Source organism: Hyla sarda, chromosome 2 (genome assembly GCF_029499605.1).
Source record: "Hyla sarda isolate aHylSar1 chromosome 2, aHylSar1.hap1, whole genome shotgun sequence".
In the NCBI taxonomy this organism is placed as follows: domain Eukaryota; kingdom Metazoa; phylum Chordata; class Amphibia; order Anura; family Hylidae; genus Hyla; species Hyla sarda.
The window spans coordinates 319621815-319634806 of record NC_079190.1 but is presented as its reverse complement, the minus strand read 5'-3'; the positions used below and the strand labels follow the sequence as shown (position 1 = coordinate 319634806).

General features: G+C 43.6%; 1 protein-coding gene across 1 annotated transcript in view; it reads left to right on the top strand.

Moving 5' to 3' along the window:
• The window catches only part of LOC130356371 (acidic mammalian chitinase-like), a 66649-nt gene that overhangs the window by 38883 nt on the left and 14774 nt on the right, over positions 1-12992 (top strand). The gene's annotated exons all lie outside the window — the stretch shown is intronic.

The window sequence follows — 12992 nt, the reverse complement described above, 5'->3', positions numbered from 1 at the left end:
ACTTTTGCATATGTAAAAAAAAAATTTTTTTTTCCTAAAATGCTTGGTTTCCCAAAAGTTTTACATTTTTTAAAAGGGTAATAGCAGAAAATACCCCCCAAAATTTGAAGCCCAATTTCTCAATTTCTAGACCCCTCGGGGAACGTAACAAGGGGTAAGTGAACCTTTATACCCCACAGGTGTTTCAAGACTTTTGCATATGTAAAAAAGAAAAAAAAATTCACCTAAAATGCTTGTTTTCACAAAAATTTTACATTTATAAAAAGGGTAAAAGCAGAAAATACCCCCAAAATTTGTAACACAATTTCTCCCGAGTACGGCGATACCCCATATGTGACCCTAAACTGTTGCCTTGAAATACGACAGGGCTCCAAAGTGAGAGCGCCATGCGCATTTGAGGCCTAAATTAGGGACTTGCATAGGGGTGGACATAGGGGTATTCTACGCCAGTGATTACCAAACAGGGTTCCTCCAGCTTTTGTAAAACTTCCAGCATGCAAGGACAGTCAGTGGCTGTCTGGTAATACTGGGAGTAGTTGTTTTGCAACAGCTGGAGGCTCCGTTTTGGAAACAGTGGCGTACCAGACGTTTTTCATTTTTGTTGGGGAGGGGGGCTGTGTAGGGGTATGTGTATATGTAGTGTTTCTTACTTTTTATTTTATTTTGTGTTAGTGTAGTGTAGTGTTTTTAGGGTACAGTCGCACGGGCGGGGGTTTACAGTTGTTTCTCGCTGGCAGTTTGAGCTGCGGCAGAAAATTTGCCGCAGATCAAACTTGCAGCCGGATACTTACTGGGAGTTGTAGTTTGCCATAGCTGGAGGCACACCGGTCGTGAAACACTGAGTTAGGTAAAAAAAAAAAAACTGAGTTTCACAACCAGTGTGCCTTCAGCTGTTTCAAAACTACAACTCTCAGCAGTCACCGACAGCCAACAGGCATGTTGGGAGTTGTAGTAATGCAACCAGCAGATGCACCACTACAACTCCCAGCATGCACTTTAGCTCTTTGTGCAAGCTGGGAGTTGTAGTTATACAACAGCTGAAGGTACACTTTTCCATAGAAAAAATGTGCCTCCAGCTGTTGCAAAACTATAAGTCCCAGCATGCCCACAATGGAATGCTGGGAGTTGTGGTGATCTGCCTCCTGCTGTTGCTTAACTACAGCTCCCAGCATGCCCTTTTTGCATGCTGGGAGCTGTTGCTAAGCAACAGCAGGATGCTGTCACTCATCTCCAACTGCTGATCCACGCCGCCTCTGCAGGTCAGTCCCTCGCCGCCGCCGCTCCTGGGGCCCCGATCCCAACATTGATGCAGGGGATCGGGGTCCCCAGCTGCCGGGGGCCTCTTCCCGCACCCGATCACGTCCTCTGGAAGAGGGGCGGAGTGGGTTGCGGGAGTGACACCCGCAGCAGGTGCCCTGATTGGTCGGCCGGTAAACTGGCCGACGAATCAGGGCGATCGTGAGGTGGCACCAGTGCCACCTCACCCCTGCTGGCTATGGCTGTTCGAGGCCATCAGAGACGGCCCCGAACAGCCTGTAATTCTGGGTCACCGGGTCACTGGAGACCCAATTGACCCGGAATCCGCCGCAGATCGCTGGGCTGAATTGTCCAGCGATCTGCGGCCATCGCCGACATGGGGGGTCATCATGACCCCCCTGGGCGATATGCCGCGATGCCTGCTGAACGATTTCAGCAGGCATCGGGCACCGGCTCCCCTCCGGCTAGCGGCGGGGGGCCGGGATTTCACAGGACGTACTCAAATGTCCTGAGTCCTTAAGGACTTAGAAAAGGGGCCGTTTGAGTATGTCCTGCGTCCTTAAGGGGTTAAAGGGGTATTCCAGAATTTTTTTTTATTTGACTCTGCTGCAGGGGCTGTAAAGTCAGTGTAGTTCATAATATAGTTTCTGTACCTGTGTGTGACGGTTTTCTCACAATTCTTCTGTGATTCTCACTCCAATATTAATTTTTTTAAAGCTTACAAAATGACTGTTGTCTCAGATTTTTCCCAGCTTGCAATGCGGCCGAGACCTGACTCACTAGTCAGCTGATGACAGGGAGCGTGTCTGCTTCAATGGGTGGAGGAATCACTTGGTGGGAGAGAGATCAATCTGCAACAGCTGTAGGCATTCTGATTGAAAACCACAGGTCTTTGAATGGATGCAGCTCATTTATGTTTCAATGGGTGGGGTGGCTGATGTGTGAGAGTGAGGAAGGGAAGAAAATTGAATTTTGGGATTTGTAGTCAAAAAAAGAAAAGTCAAACAGGAAATACTATTTCACAAAAAGTTAGCCACAGTGTTATAGTAATCTCATGACATGGCCATTTAGCCTCAAGACAACCGCACATCCTTCCTAAGCATGCCCATTACTGCCTGCCAGGTATGTACTAAAATCCCCTTATGGTGGATAACCCCTTTAAGACCTGTGCAAATATGACCATGTGACTTTATTTGCACAGGTCCTTCAACAGTAACAGAGCCTGCACACACATGGTCATGTTACCATGTGCAGGTTTTGCACATATTTGTGCCAGGGATTATTGCAAATAATGTCTTTCAGAAAATTACAACAAAAACTGCAATACAACCACAATGTGTGGCAAATCTTTAAAGTTTTAATGACAACGTGCCATCTAAGGGCTTTTTGCCCAGATGACTGACCAAATGGTCCATAATATATTGTCTTTGACACAACACCAACCTGACTGGTGCCCTCTTTGCAATTAATCAGGTTGGAATAGTTGTACTTTTTGTACACATATACATACATATCACACATACATGATATCAGTGGAACTGACAGTTGTTTTACATTCTTTAACCCCCTAACAACACACCTATTTTCACCATTAGGTTGTTAAGAAAATATGAAGACGGCTCAGGACTCAAGTCCGCTCTTCACATGGCGGCACCCTGCTACTTTCAGTAACCACTAGCTAGCATGGAGTGCTCTCCATCGTCAGCTATTAACCATTGCTTGCCTTTCCAAAAAAATAAAAATAAAGAACAAACCACAAAGAAATACAAAAAAGTTAACACATTTTATTGATAATATATATACACACATATATATATATATATATATATATATATATATATACATACATACACATAAAAAAGGATAGCAAGGATTGGAGGCATTGAGACAAGGCTTAGAAATGACTAAATACCCCAATGTACATTTTGCTCAAAGTTTTCATCAGGGGGCCCCTCTCTATACTCAATTTGTAACATGGGTATTTGTATCTTATATATCTCTGTGCGCAGCAGTTTGTACATGTCTATTAGTTTATCTGCCACCATCACCACCTAGTCATCTTTAAGCCGTGCCTCCATTCCTCTCTATGATTGTGATAGAAATATGTGTGATATAAATAAAATTTGTTCATTTTTGTATTTCTTTATGGTTGGTTCCTTCTTTCTTCTCGGGTTGTATGTTTATATGGCCCAGCTTGCAGTTAATTTCTGACATTTTGTTTGGTGTAATTTACATGCCACTGTCAAAGTTTACAGCGCATGACAAGACGCATCACACCAGAAATAGATATGCTCTACGCATGCGTCATCTTAACCATTTTGGCCTTAAGGGCACTGAAAATGAGTTTTTACTTTTAAATGTTTTTTTCTCCTTGCCGTAACTCTTAACAATATATTTTAATATTTTCATTATTTCCACATGCGAGCAATACCAAATATGTTGATTTATGAAATTTACAATTTTTACCTATTTTTCTTTGAAAATGGGAAAAGAGGGGGATTTATTTTTTTATTGGTGTAGAGGCTTATGCACTTTTATTAATGCTTTTTTTTTTTACTTTTTCTATATATTTTTTTACATAAACATATATGCATCACTACTTACCTTCTAACACTCTGTGGGCTGGGTGTCCTGCTTCCGACCGATAGAGTGGTACTCTGGAGGCAGTCTAAAACTGCCACAGGGTACAAAATTGGCTGTTTTCCCATAACAGCAAAAATGCCAGAACAACTGCCAAAATGCAGGAAAAAAGCTGTAGAAGTTTTTCTGGCTTTTTTTGTGGCATTTTTTGCTGATGAACAAAAAATAAGTTGAAAGCTTAAAGACACACTGTCATTGTTAAAAACTTTTTATATATTATAGAACTAGTCATATGATGGCTTTTTACAAGATAGATTTATTTTTAAAAAAATTATATTTTCCCTAGAAATTTTATCTAAAAATAGCCACCACTAGGGGTCATCTGTCTTTAGCCAGACAGACTGGTCTGTATTTTGCAGCATACCAGATACTGGCCATAAAGCGTGCTGGTATCCAGTATAGGCAATCTCCACTGTATGCAATACAGCTTATGCATGTGCACGCACTGGCTGTGAATGAGCCTAGGGAGTGCGCACACACACAGTCAGCGCGGCTGCTATCTGCAAAGAAGGCCCTCCCCACAGACTCACTCACCCTCAGGCTGGATTGATCCTTAGAGCAGCGTGCACCCACAGGAGCAGGCATCTAGAGGAGCGGGCAACATAGAGGAGAGGTGGCAGAGTAATCAGCAGGAACGCCGAAAATGTGTACCAAACAGTGCACACAAAAACATGAAATCATTATAAATCCATATACTTTATTAAATACAAAAAGTTAAAAATATACATAGAAAGGGCACTGAATCACCATGGAAGGGTAGGTATAAGTCATAAAGCAGAAAAATAACATAAATAAATGGCAATACGGGTTGTGAATGCAAGGAAACCTCGGTATAAGACTATGACAAACATAAGTCAATGGAGAAAAAAAAACAGGGCCCAATGCCTAATCAAGAATGCCAGACCATACCTACCAACCCCAACGATCCTTTCGCTTCTAAAGTGCTTCCTCAGGGTAATCAGCAGCAACAGGTAAATTTTTGGCACGACCTGGTCCCATGGAGTGCAGGGAAGCAGTGCTGCCGCATGGGTCTGTAGAGCAGCGCTTGCGCTGAGCAAAATATCGGCGCTAGTGTGACAGGTGTCTGTTGGAGTGTGGGGGTTGGGGGGGGGGGTAGAGCGGCACTGAGCATGTGAGCCATATTAGCAGGGGAACCTGCAGCAGGGGAGGGAGAAAGCTTGGGCTCTTTTTAAAAGTGCTTTCTAATGGCACTTTTGTAAGCCAGGCCTGGGCCGGAGTGGATTTGCTGTGTTTTTTAAGGGGTTTGTGAATGTGTGCCACATTTTCCCATTTCAAATAAAAATTTCATACGTGCAATGTAAGCAAAAAATGCTCTAAATTCAATTATAAATCTCTGCCTATATAATGTAACATTAGGTCTATCAAGTTTAGCCAAAATAACTATTGTGCCCCTACTGTGTGGATCCAGAGGAAGGCAAAAAAAAAAAAACTTGTGAGGCTAATGCAAATTGCCCCATACCAGGCCCCCAGTGAACTGCTTTATCGAGTTCACCATAACCATTTATTCACCAAAGAATTCCAAAGTCTCACTGCTCTTACAGAAAAGAACTCCGTCTGTGCACGTGTAGAAACCTTCTTTCCTCTAGACATAAAGAATGTCCTGTTTTTGTAGATACAGCATTAGGCCAAGTGGCGAATATGAAGATTCCTGCCATGCCCTTCTGGTACTGTGATATAACTCCTGGTCCTTATCTTGACTATACTTCTGCTTCACACATTAGTTAATACACATTACTTGTGGTACTTCTAGTCTTTCCTGGCTATCTTTTGACTGCACTGCTGCCTCAACCCTTGGCTTAGCACTTCCTGTCTGCTGTCCTGGGGATAATGGGGGGAATTTATAATTGGTTTTACCCTGGTTTTGTGGTGTACATTTGTCTCACAGTTTGTTTCAGATGCTGTTTTGAGACTTTTCCTTGCGACTTTTGCTTTAGAAGGTTTTTCAAAAGGAACATACCATGATTTCAGTTGATATCATGCAGTGGTAAAGAATTCATCATATGCGACTTTTTCAGTTTGTCACATCTTTTGTCACAACTGTGCTAACAGGCACCAATCTACATCAGCCCTGACTTGGCTTACAGAACTGACTGTGGACAACATTTTTTAAAAGTCTTTTTTTACTGTTGTAAAAAAATTTGATCAGCACCAGATTTATCACTTGCTCTGCACCATTTTATAAATCTGGTGCAGGTACACATTTTCCATCACATGAATTAAGGGGTAAAAAGACGTTCACCTACACCACTCTTGATGAATTCCCCCCAATGTTCGGTTCTGTTTCTGACCAGGTTTCTGCTTCAGCAGTGCTACCTCTAACAAACCATACTCATGTGAAAGTGAAGTCCTGTAAATGAACTGTGTCATTTGGAATGGTTCTTTCTATGGGTACCACAGAAACCAGACCAATACAGATAGCTATAGAAGTAGGAGGCACGGTTTTAATCCTGTAATGTACCTATGTCCCTATGGTATACATTACAAGAGATAATACCAGGGTCCAGAATAACAAGTATGTGCAGGAGAAAGGTAACTATGTAATAATCTGAGAGTGCCAGTTGCACTTACATCTGCTGACTATTAGGTCTTTTGAACACTTAAGTGTTATTTTTATTTATATACACATTTCATATGTTGTACAGACATGTCAAAAGTTAAGATTGCACCAGGTTGGCTGCAATTGTGAATTCAAGCCAGGTAACGTGGCCAGGAGTACACTTCACTTCCTGGCCGGCCATAAAAACCGACTCACACCATCACACGATTATTGTGAATGGATCTATCGGCCGGCTAGGTTCAAAGAAATGCTGATACCATTAATGAAATACCAACTGCTTTTTTACAACTTAGATTCCTGACAGATTTCTACCCTGAGGAAATCCAGAACACATTAAACTGAAATGCCTACAGACGGCATGGTATACTAGGATCCAAATGGATTGGGTAGGGATGCACTTTGCAGGGCAATCCCCCTATTTTTATTTAAGTTAAGTAATGCAATAGCAAACTCAGCTAGTCATCGGGATTCTGGGCATACCTGTTTTGTATCTCCACAGTCCTTTCGAGTGCCAAAATATAAGCATTTTTGTTATTATGCAAATAAGGCTCCAAAGCCCAGGTGGCATTCTTCAGAAGCCAAAGAGTCCAGGTAAATTCCCCCTATGTCCTCCTATTTGGCGCCCACAGGCCCATTTGCACTCACTTACCCCATTTGACTGATAAAGTGGACATGGGTTGAATTTACCTGGGCATGATTTAAAAAAAAAGGTATTCACAGAATACCGATGACTATCCTTATCTAGCCATATTCTTATTTACACCCCTGTTTTTCTACTGAAAGGTCTTCTTTAAATAGAATCTGTCAGCTGTATATGTTGATAAGAGCGTCAAACATGGTTGTAGAGCTCTTAGAGTGTAAAAGCTTATCTGTACCTTTTGTGAGCTGACAGTGGTAACAAGGTTACATTTACATTTCTTAGCCAAGTGTTAAATGGGCACTGTCATTAAAGCTAATTAAAAAAAAATTAAAAAAAATGTTTTCTGTTTTATTTGTGTTTAAAAAAAAGCTGCCACTAAGTGTCTCCCTACTTGTCCACAGCACATTTGCCCCTATCTCTTGCACAGACTTTGGACTCCTGCTGGCCTGGCAAAAGTCCAAAATCAGGAAATGCAGTCTGGAGTGCTGAGAGAGGGGTGTGCAGCCTTATCAAATCAGAGCTCATCTCACACTGAACTGCTCTGGGCTGTGTGTAGCAGAGTGAGGGAGGAAGTTCTCCCCTGTATAGCTTCAGATGATGTCACACCTTCTGGGGAGGGCCCTGGGGAGTGAGACTGAGCAGAAAATACAGAGCAACATCAAGGTAGAAAACAAAAAAATTAAAATAAAGGCAGGAGGGGGTTTATCATGATGGGGCAGTGAACTGGGAGGATTATGAATTAACAAGATCATGACAGGTACTCTTTAAGGAGGTAGGACCAAGCTACTCAAGTGCCTGCATTCCCCTCTCTCACTCTCACCTCCCAGCCGTTACAGTATTGATGTAAAAAGCCCTGTTCATCGATAAATGAGGGACTGGGAGGTGGGGGCACGTGAGGAGTCATGCCAGACTGTGGCAAATAAGCAACTTAGTCCCACTTCCATGACACTTAGCTGAGAAATGAAAAGGTGACCAGAAAAGGTACCCAAATAGCTATCCATTGTGTCTGCAGCTCTTAGCATAAAATAGTGAAGACATATTCCCTTTAAGACAATTATTTTACTAAAGAAGTTATGTTGCCTACCTACTGCTATTGTGTACCTATTGTGCCCATTCTTCATAACTGAAGGGTCCACCCTGGCAGATGAGACTTGACTAAAGACTCTTCCCACACCCTTATAGAGGTTTATTTGCAAAATCATAGGTTAGAGATCATCACATGACCATGGCATCATTCAGCTAATACAACAATAATGCAAATGCTAACCCTTACACTCTTGTTTCACTTCAGTGTATACAATTAATGTAGTGCAATACACAAAAACAGTTTTGCAAGTAAACATACATTACCCCAAACACATTTATGTAGTTTTCAAAAAGTTCTCTCACAGCCACACAACAACTTGGGGTGCTAGCTGGGGAAAAGATACATGGGGACTCATATTAATCTTATTAGATTTAGGACTAATTAGATAAGGCAGCAGGGAAGCCCATTCTGACTGAAACTCCTGTGACTTAGAAAGTCTTCCTTTAGAAACTAAATTAATAAAAATAAATGGTACTAATAAAAACTACAGATCACAGCGCAAAAAAAATCCTCACACATCCCTGTATACGGAAAAATAAAAGTATTATAGGGATCAGAAATTAAAATTTTAAGCATATTAATTGCCTTAAAAAAGTTGTAATTTATAAAATAAAATTTTTAAAAAACTGCCATTTTGTAACTTTTGGGGGCTTCGGCTTCTGTTTCTACTTTTAAGTAAAAATGACACCTTATTCTCATTCTGTAAGTCCATACCATTAACTTACCGTATTTATCGGCGTATAACACGCACTTTTAGGCTAACATTTTTAGCCTAAAGTCTATGTGCGTGTTATACGCCGATAAGCCGCTGCAGTTCAATGATTTAAAGCGGGCGCTTTAAATCAATGAACTGCAGCGGCTTTGCAGGTGCAGAGACAGCCAGCACTGCCGGCTTCTCTGCCCCTGCCTGCCCTGGGGTCTAGAGCCCTGCTGCCGGCCCTTCTCTCTCCCTGGCTATCAGCGCCGCTGTCCGTTCTCTCCCCCTGACTATCGGTGCCGGCGCCCCATTGCCGGCACCGATAACAAGGGGGAGAGAAGCAGCGCCGGCAACGGGGCAGCGGCGCCGACAACCAGGGGGAGAGAAGGGGCAGCGGCACCCATTGCCGGTGCCGCTGCCCCGTTGCCTCCCCCCATCCCCGGTTGCATAATTACCTGTTGCCGGGGTGGGTCCGGGCTGCTTCAAGCCTCCGATGTGCGTCCCCTGCGTCGTTGCTATGCGCTGCACGGCGCAGTGCATGATGTCAGTGCGCCGTGCAGCGCATAGCAACGACGCAGGGGACGCACACCGGAGGCCTGAAGCAGCGCAGACCCGACCCCGGCAACAGGTAATTATGCAACCGGGGATGGGGGGAGGCAATGGGTGCTGCTGCCCCTTCTCTCCCCCTGGCTGTCGGCGCCGCTTCTCTCCCCCTGGCTATCGGCGCCAGCAATGGGGCACAGATAGTCAGGGGGAGAGAACGGGCAGCGGCACCGATAGCCAGCGGGAGAGAAGCGGCAGCAGCAGGGCTCTAGACCCCAGGAAAGGCAGGGGGAGAAAAGCGGGTAGCGACGGCCTCTTTCCCCCTGCCTTTCCTGGGGGTGTATCGGGGTATGCACGCGCACACACACGCACCCTCATTTTACCATGGATATTTGGGTAAAAAACTTTTTTACCCAAATATCCTTGGTAAAATGAGGGTGCGTGTTATAGGCCGGTTCGTGGTATACCCTGATAAATACGGTATATATACCATATATACTTGAGCATAAGCCAAGTTTCTCAGCACGATTTTTCGTGCTGAAAACGCCCCCCTCGGCTTATACTCGAGTGAACTCTCTGCCTGCCAGTCCCTTTCAGTGGTCTTCAACCTGCAGACCTCCATATGTTGCAAAACTACAACTCCCAGCATGCCTGGACAGCCATCGGCTGTCCGGGCATGCTGGGAGTTGTAGTTTTGAAACATCTAGAGCTCCGCAGGTTGAAGACCACTGCGGCCTTCGTCATCATCCAGGCCCCCTTTAGTTTTCTATTCACCTCCCCTCGGTGGGAAGGAAGGGTGAGCTGGACCCTGCACCATAGATGGCCCGGACTAGCTCACCATTCCCACCGAGGGGAGGTGAGTATAAAACTAAAGGGGGGGGTCTGGATGATGACGAAGGCCCGGCAGTGGTCTTCAACCTACGGACCTCCAGATGTTTCAAAACTACAACTCCCAGCATGCCCGGACAGACGATGGCTGTCCGGGCATGCCGGGAGTTGTAGTTTTGCAACATCTGGAGGTCCGCAGGTTTTAGACCACTGATTGAAGGGATTGACAGGCGGTGATGATGAAGGGGGGGGGATGACAGGGTGATGATGACGGGGGTCTGCATGATGACAGGGTGATGATGACGGGGGTCTGGATGATGAAAGGGTGATGATGATGGGGGGTCTGGATGATGACAGGGTGATGATGAAGGGGGTCTGGATGATGACAGGGGGATGATGACAAGGGTGTTAATGACGGGGGTCTGGATGATGACGGGGGGGGGGGGATTATGTATTTCCCACCCTAGGCTTATGGTCGAGTCAATAACTTTTCCTGTTTTTTTTGGGTGAAATTAGAGGCCTCGGCTTATATTTGGGTCGGCTTATACTTGAGTATATACGGTAGGTTTTATTATTTATTTAAAATTAGTAAAATAACTTTTTGTACAAAAATTTGTAAGCTTAAAATCATTCTTTTCTGACCCCTACTTTTTATTTTTCCATGTAAATGGGCCCTCATTTTTTGTGCCGTGATCTGTAGTTTTCTTTTTTTTTTTTTTTCAAAGGGAATTTTTGATCGTTTTTATAAATTTTTTTAAGATATATAAAGTGACCAGAAATACGCAATTCTGGACTTTGGTGTTTTTTTTACCTATACTCCATTGTCCGTGTGGTTTAAATAACATTATATTTTTGTAGTTCAGACATTTACACAAGTGGCGTATGTTTATGTTTAGTTTTGTTTACATATATTTTTTTATAGGAAAAGAGGAATATTTTTTATTAGGGAAGGAGTTAATTCACTTTTTAACTTTATTTACACAATTTTTAGCTGCCATAGGGGACTATTACATGCACCGCGGTGGTCCTGATTAGCTCCACTAAGAAGCTGGGATACTTTTTTTATTACAATTTAGATGCCACAATCAACTTAGGGTTAATGTTGGGCATCACCGCAATTGCTGATGTACGCCATTAGCCACAGGTCCCAGCTGATAGCTGTCAGGACTATCCCACTATGTCAGATGAGTCTGTGGGAATTAGGGCACGTCCACACTATGAACTTCTGCCAGAAGAATTCCACTTGTTTTCAATGGGAATCTGCTGCTCTGTGCAAACTACGGAATTGTCACAGCAGAAATCTGGCAGTGTTATGGACGTTCACCCAAAGAATGAAAATGTTTATTCTGTGGGCGGAATTCCACTGGACTGCATTGCCGTCTGTGAGATGACGCATGTCCGAGCGGTCCTACAACCGATGACTTAGGCAGGACCTGTTGCAAGCAGACATTCTGCTAGCGAAATGTCCACAGTGTGGACAAGACCTTAGGAGTTTGAAGGATGAGGGAAAGGATGGGTCTGGGGGGGACTTAAGGGTCTGAAGACACAGTGTGTGGTAGTATTATTTTCAGAGCGCATGATGTTTGACAGTATACTATACTGGGGGCACAAGGTCTGGCAATATTATATTTAGGAAGCACAGTGTCTGGCAGGGTTATAATGATTGTTGTCTTCATACAGAGGGTGAGGATTGGCTGGCAAAGTGAGGAACCAATGATGTCCAGGCATCAAACTTTACAGTGGAAGATGTAGCTGGAAGAAGACACGGCATCTGGACCAGATGATGAAGAAAAGAAAAGTAACAACAACAGAGAAGACGTCTCCTGTGAGTAATTTTACCATTGTATATTTTCATGACTGTCCCATCAGTGCTGTAGTCACTTCTAAGCTTTGCAGTAATGATGGATGAAACTTGAAATTTGAGGCTCTCCAGCTGTTAAACTACAACTCATCTGAAGCTCTCCAGACATAATGGCTGGAAAGAGCGACTTGAACTGAGGTGATTTTAGACTATGCAGCACTTTTTATTTTAATGTGCACCAAATAAAAAAAAATTTTTATTTTTTTTAAAGGACCACATAGTCTAACATGCCCGGGCCTATTTTCAGTCTGTTCTGGCAACAAGTCTCAGTGGGGGGTTTGGGGGCCTCATCATAGTGAAGTGCTCCGTCTTCTAGGCAGCCTTAATCTGGCCCTACACGTAACAGATCTGCACGATGCAAATCCGCTGATGAACCGAACCTATAGTGTGCCTCCTGCTGTGGCTACGAGCAGACACACATGGACCAGTGAGTTGCTGGACTAGGTCAGGAAGCAGGGTGAGCAGCCGCGATGACTGTGAAAAAAAAGGTTTAGTCTAAAGGGGCGACATGCCTTCTGTGAACTCATGGAACAGTCTATCTCCAGAACTAGTCCCAGCAGGAATAGTTGAGGGCTTCAAAACAGGATTAGATACATTGCTAGAACGATATAAACGTTAATGCTTATACAGAAATATCAAATCAAATCAGTTTCCCTTTATGCACCCATACCCCTTCCCTTCAATTCCTTGGTTGAACTTGATGGACATATGTCCTTTTTCAACTGCACTAACTATGTAACTATTATTCATTTACTAGGTTAAAATGGCCCCTGGGTGCTAAGTGTAATAGTAGTTTCCTAAAATGTGGGGGGAAAAACCATAGAAAATTACCCAAAGCCAAACATTGAATAATGAATATGA